Source organism: Corvus hawaiiensis, chromosome 6 (genome assembly GCF_020740725.1).
Source record: "Corvus hawaiiensis isolate bCorHaw1 chromosome 6, bCorHaw1.pri.cur, whole genome shotgun sequence".
Lineage (NCBI taxonomy): Eukaryota > Metazoa > Chordata > Aves > Passeriformes > Corvidae > Corvus > Corvus hawaiiensis.
In genome coordinates, this window is record NC_063218.1 from 64349955 (window position 1) to 64356636 (window position 6682).

Below are 6682 nucleotides of genomic sequence, written 5' to 3' on the forward strand. Positions count from 1 at the left end.
CTAGCACCTGATGAAACCCCATATTTCTTTATGTCCAGTTTTCCAGCACTCACAACGAGCAGGGAGCTCCCACAGAGCCCGTGGCAGGAATTATCCTCAAAGCTCTGCCCTGGGCGCTTCTGTTACCACCTGGGATAAACCTGGGATGGCACACATGGAATGTTGTCCCATGTTCTAATGGCAGGTTGTGAAACTGCTCTTTCTTTCCCTCCCACTGCCCCCTTCGTGTCTGTAAAATTATTAATTAGACTTGAGGGCTCCAGGAAATGAGCATTAATTGCAGAACAACACTTGGTGCCACTTTTCCTTTCCCTCTGAACAGTCACAGCATCCACACAATTTTCTCTTGTCAAAACAGACCCAATCTTGAAAATTTAAAACCGAAATTGACTGAATGATTTCTTAATCTTGTAGAAAACCACCTGTTAAAATCTACATCCACAACAACCCAGATGGAGGAGGCCACAATTAGGACAGGGTTTTCAAAGTACATGAATTAATTTATCTGAGTTACTGTCTTTTGATGATTAATTTGAATTAATTGCTTTACATTTATAACCTCTCTCACACATCTACTTGCCTTTTTTTTCTCAGTGCTTGTTTGCTCTTGAGCCTGCTTGTGCTGATAAATCTCACACTTGATAATGATTCTGCAGTCTAAATTTCCAAAAGGAATGCTGATGAAAAGAAGAAATCTCATCTAGTTATCTCAAGTTGTTTACACAATACTTCTGGCTCTTCTCCTTTATAGGAACGTGTGAAAATCCTAAAGCTGATTTCTCAGCCCAGCTCCCAGAGACAGCCAGTGCAATAAGGTGCCTTAAAAGGAAGTTTAATAATTGTTATGATCAATCAGTTTCTTTGCTTCTCCCCTGTCACAGTAGGCACCTTTTCCTCCTGAATCCTGGGCTTTGCCACCCCTTTAGGCTCACATTTGGTGCTTTTTGCAGAATGTGTTTTTGTAACATTTGAGATAAGCCACCTCCACGACACTGGCACACACCTTCAGGAGTGCAGCACAACTCCTTCCTTTTAGCTTCCCCTCCTACCCTGAACACTCAATATTCAATATTCAGCAGAGAAGGAGGAAGAATCCAGCCCCTCCTTGTCCTGTGCTCATGGCTCCTTAGCTGCTTTATGGAATTAAGGTGGGAAAAGACCTCCAAGATCATCGAGCCCAGCCTTTCTCTGACCCTAAAATCCTGCACAAGGTTAAATACTTACTCCCACTGGCTCAGTAAGGCAAACAGGGGAAACTTCCTCCCCAGAGGGTTTTTAGTGTATGGGGTACACAAAATAACCCCAAATACCACAACTTCAGTGCACAATGCCTGTACCTAAAGGGGCTCCAAGAGAGCTGGAGGTGGACTTTGGACAAGGGCCTGGAGTGCCAGAACACGGGGGAATGGTTTCAAACTGAGAGAAGGCAGGGTTAGATGGGATATTGGAAAGAAATTCTCCCCTGTGACCATGAGGAGGCCCTGGCACAAGTTGCCCAGAGAAGCTGTGGCTGCCCCATCGCTGGAGGAGTTCCAGGCCAGGCAGGTCAAGGCTTGAACCTGGGGATTTTAGGAGACAAGCAAGAGCTTAGCTGGAGCTTTAGATTTTTTGAAAACTGCCCTCGAGCACCCAAAATGGTATCGAGGTTTTAAGACCTTACATGGATTTATGTCAAGCCCTTGGATAACTGAAACTTTAATAACCTCAGGATAAGCCATGTAACCTGCAGGGAGAAGGAGCTGTCTGTCACATGCAGGACACTCATGACATTATCACTGTAGACACTGCTGTGATAGAAATGCTGGTAACAGCACCCCGTTCCATTGTAGCAGCAGGGCCTTACAATGGGACAATCCATTTGGGAACAAACCCTTCATTAATCTGCACCACATCATCAAGGTTGCAGCTCCTCAATTTTTTTACCCACATTAAGCAGCACTGATTGGTTTTGCAACCTGTCTTTTCACAACCAAGGTGTCAGTTGCCAAAAAGATAAGCATCAAATTACGACTTGATAGCTACCTGATAACCATTGTTCCTTCACACATCCCACGTTTTTATGCTCCTGTTATCCAGTCTTCCTCTCCTTGCAGTGTACCAAAGCTGCATCATGGTCCTTTCTGGAACTTTTGTCTTAAAACATATGTCATCAAGCCTAAAAAAAAAAAAAAAAAAAATTGGGGCATTGGGGCAAAGCTAAATGGATTTTTTGTGCAGATTAAAATCTGATTTTTTTCCAATTGGAGCTGTTGCATTTCCTAAGTGATTAATACATTTGCTGGCTACCAAAGGAACTCCATTAGTTCCTTTTCTGCATGTCATGAACGTGGCAGATTCTGGAGAGAAACATTAATTAGGTGATTGACACCAAAGACATGAGGAGGCCAAGCACCTTCATAAAAGTACAAGCAGGAATTTCCTCTCTCCTAGAGGCAGGAGAGAATAGAACAGAATGGAATACAATACAACATTTGAGTTGTTTGCAAGGGACTCTCATTTAGTCACTTAGATCATTTAGATCATTACAAATATCATGCCTGACCACTTCAGGGCTTACCAAAAATTAAAGCTTCTATCATTGTTCAAATGCTTCTTTAACACTACCAGGGCTTGGAGCATCATCCACCTCTTGAGGAAAAAGGAAAAAAATAAAAGGAGCACTAATTAAGCTGAGTAACCCAGAGCAAAACATAAATAAAAATACGAGCAAACAAACCAAATTATTCATAATAAATAAACAAAAGAAATTATCCATAAAAATGTAATTTATAGAAGAATGAAAGTCGTATCCACAAGTTATTATTTGCAGCCTGTAACCTCTGTTCCTTCTTTTTCTTTTCTTATTCTTTTGTGTGGTACAACTCCTTAGAGGAATGTTCTCTATTCATTCCTCATTCCTAGCTGGATCTGTGCTAGTCCTTGGAGTTTGCAGCATCAAACTGGAACCAATGCCATGGCAGGGACTTTTGAGGGTCCTGATGTCCTACTGAGGACTTCAGATGTGTTCAGCCAAACTGGTGCTGTGGGTAAGACATTGTGCTTTCCATGGAAATTCCTCAATGCCTTTTGTTCGTGGTCCTGAAGGCTGGTGTAGAAAAGGTTCAGGCAGGTAAGGATTTGTTAAATTGTGTTTTACTGGAGCAGTTGGTAACAGCCCAGAGCTGCTGCTAATCCTACTTTTTGGGTATGGCAACCCATTCTTTGGGTGTGCTCCCTGGGTTTGAAGAAGCAGAACTGAATCCTCGCAGATTTCATGTGATGTAATGAGATCTTTCACAACAGCAGGTCTTATCTGCTGCCCCGCAAGAAGCTCCAGCCTGCAACTCAGGGTTTGCAGCACAGACTTGCTGAATGGAAAGTGATAGAAACTCTCTCCTGTCACACACCACGTCACACCCTGGTAGAGAAGATTGCGCCCTTTGGTGATAACTGCACCCACAGGGCCCTTTAGCCCCTTGAAGAAATTATAAAAACGTGTGGAAGCAATCTCCCACCAGCTCTCCCTCACTTTTAACCACTTAAGCTCTGAGGAAAACCCTGCATTATTGCTCTTTTCTTCATCCCAACTTGCTTTTCCAAGCACCAGGTGACCATACTTCTACCCAAATCAAACCAGAAGTTTCCAGTCCCAAATTCAGGGCTGAGGAGGTACCAAATAGGTGACTCTGCATGTCTGAACAAGGCAGGCCAGGATGTCAACACAGAGCAAAAGCTGCTATGGGAACTCAAAACATATTTGAGAGTATGAGCCAAGCTATGGCAAAAAAAACAGGGAAGAGAAGAATCTGAACAAAAATTACAAAGAGTATGGCTGGGGAATGTTAGCATGGGATAACTTCTAGGGCTGTTAGTGGGATAAATGGGAAATAAGCTGAGGAAAATACTGGGTAATGGAGTTATGGAGGTGGCACATGCCAAAGTTGCGGCATAATAGAAGGGATTTTGTAACCTCTGTGGGGAAGCGATTTCTCTCATCAGCCTTGTTTCTCACACCTTAGACTTCACCATGACAGCAATTACCTACAAGAGAGGCCAGAAAGGGGAGACAGAATAAAGAATGACAGACCAGCTCTACATAAAAATTACACATAAAATCAAGTGTATGATCACTCCCTCCCACAGGAGGCATTGCTCCCTTGTTAGAGCAAGGGACAATAAATACAGCAACTGAAAGATTTATCAGTCCACATGACTTTACCCTCGCCTTATCTTAATTTAGAAAGCAGCTGTCCTACCAACAGCAGAAATCAGGGGAAGTATTTCAACTGCACTCTTTCAAACAGAATATTTCAGACTTGGTCCTGCGAAGTGAAAGCAGTGTCGAGGTTATGGCCAGTTCTATCCATTATTTCAATGATGTCCAAATCTGCCAGTCCCTCTCCTCCTGCAAACACAGACACTTTATTTTAGAGTAAGGGTCAGAGGGAGCCGAAAATCCCTCGGAAATCCTTGGCTCTTCCAAATAATCTTCTATCACAGCACTGCTAAACTGACCTCTCATCATCCAGTACCTGGAATAGCTGATTTCCACTTGACATTGCCAATCTGTGGGGGAGAGAGGGATTAATGTTGCATAATTCCTAATTGCTTAGTCCTGTATATGAGAACCATAATTACTTCCTTTCCTAATCTGCAGAGGGTGATGTCCTGATGAAGAGAGTGTTTGGAAAAGGCCAAAAGGACAGCCCAGCAGCTCTAAATACGTTGGAATTACGAAGGAAAAAGAAACAAAATCAATCTAAAATTATAAAGTAAAGGATTAGGAAAGGAAAGGAACAAACCCCATCCACAATTAGCTGGTATAGAAGGTGAGACATGGTTCTCAGTCATGGTGGGAAGTCAGCAGAGAGATTTCATAAGGGTGGTGATAATGTTGGCATCACACTACTGGCAAGGATGGGGGAAATGCAGGAAAAAAAGCTGGAATCATTTTGGTTGGAAAAGACCTTTACAGCCATGTTCCTAAAGCAAACATGGAGAGAAACTTATGATAGTGTCCACAGTAAAAGATTTTCTCCTGGAAAGGAAGGCAGAGAGGGGCACTCCTGATGTTTGTGCTACTGCATTCCCTCCTTTTCTTATAAAGGAGAGGAATTGTGAATTTCAAGAGCTGAAGAAGCACAAGGAGATGAAGAAGAGCAAGGAGCCAGCAAGGATTTGCTGTACATTACAAGCTGTGCTCACACTCTACACAGACTCACAGATCCCATCTATAGGAAGATTTGTCTGCTTTAGTGTTTTGGGGAAAACTCCAAACTCATTCCAACTCCTCAGTAAAGATCCACCCAGCCTTCCCACCTGAGGTGTGTCAGCAGGTACAGGCAGGTCCCATCGGCCATCAGGATGAAAACACATTGCACAAGCCTCCAAATTACCTTGCTGAGAAGCCTCTTCTGTAACATTTGGGCACCACGTGTGTGTCTTTCACTGCTCCTCCTGAGAGGCCCTTCCTTTGCAGCTCTTTGCACTAACAGGCTCATACAAAAACCAGCTGGAGATCACGTAATTCTGCAAAATTAAAACAAAGAAATATAAATTGCAGTGACTTTTATACTGCAAACATCACCTGGAAATTTGGTTGGTCTTTTCACACTTGTTTCTTTCTTTTCCCCCTCTTTGCTGTTTGCAGGAAGTGTTCCAGGCCAAGCTGGAGTAACCTGCTCTAAATAGAAGGTACTCTGTCCATGGAACTGGATGAGCTTTAAGGTCCCTTCCAACCCAAACCATTCCATGACTCCGTGAAGCAGATGATGTCCTTTAACAATCTCACCCCCTTTTATCACCTACACGTTTAAGGATTACGCTGTGTGGTGATGCGGATACAGAAAGTGCTTCATTGCCTCTCTCTGTCTCCAAACAGGATAATGTGAGCATCAAAATATTTCAAATACAGTAAATTAATTTAATCACTTAGCTTTAGCTGTCTTAAAATGCATAACGTAAATGATTTATGTGCTCTTGCTCTAGAGTCATGTAAGGAAATGGACAGCATAAATTACATCCAGAGATAATTATCTTGCTCCATTGACAAGAAAACCCAGGCTGCATCTTGGACAAGATGCATCTGATTTAATAAGTCCTTCAGTGCTAGTGTTGACAAGGTTCTTTTTCAAAAAAGTCATTGCTGGAGGCAGCACAAGTTTTAGATTTAAAGAAAAATGGAGTACTTGAGATCTAATCAGCTTTTCTTTGTATTCTATCCCTTTGCTGTGGACAGTGACCAGCTTAGCTCATCTTCCCTTTCATAAGTGAAATAATGGAGCTCTTTAAGGAACCCTGCTTTCAGAAAAACTCTGCAGAAGCAGTTGAAATAGAAAAATTAAAGAATTAAAAGAACCCTTTGCAGAATTCCACTCCCACAATTAGCATTTACAACTTCCTCACCTTTAAGAACAAGTCTAAATTATTCTCCTTTATTCTCCCCAGGGGAGACAGAACATTAAAACCCCAGTCAAGTAATTCAGCCAGTCTCAAGCGAGAACTGGTGTTTTCCACACTTAGAAAAACTTACCAAATCCCAGACACCCACTCACTCCATGAGAAAAATTTCCTCACTTTTACTGGAGGGAAACGAGGGGGAGCAGAGCTGAGGGATATAATTAATCCTGTCACTCAGGAGCCACTATCAAGATCAAAAGGGAGGAACTGTATTTTGTAGCTGGACCAGTTCCTTGCTCAACCT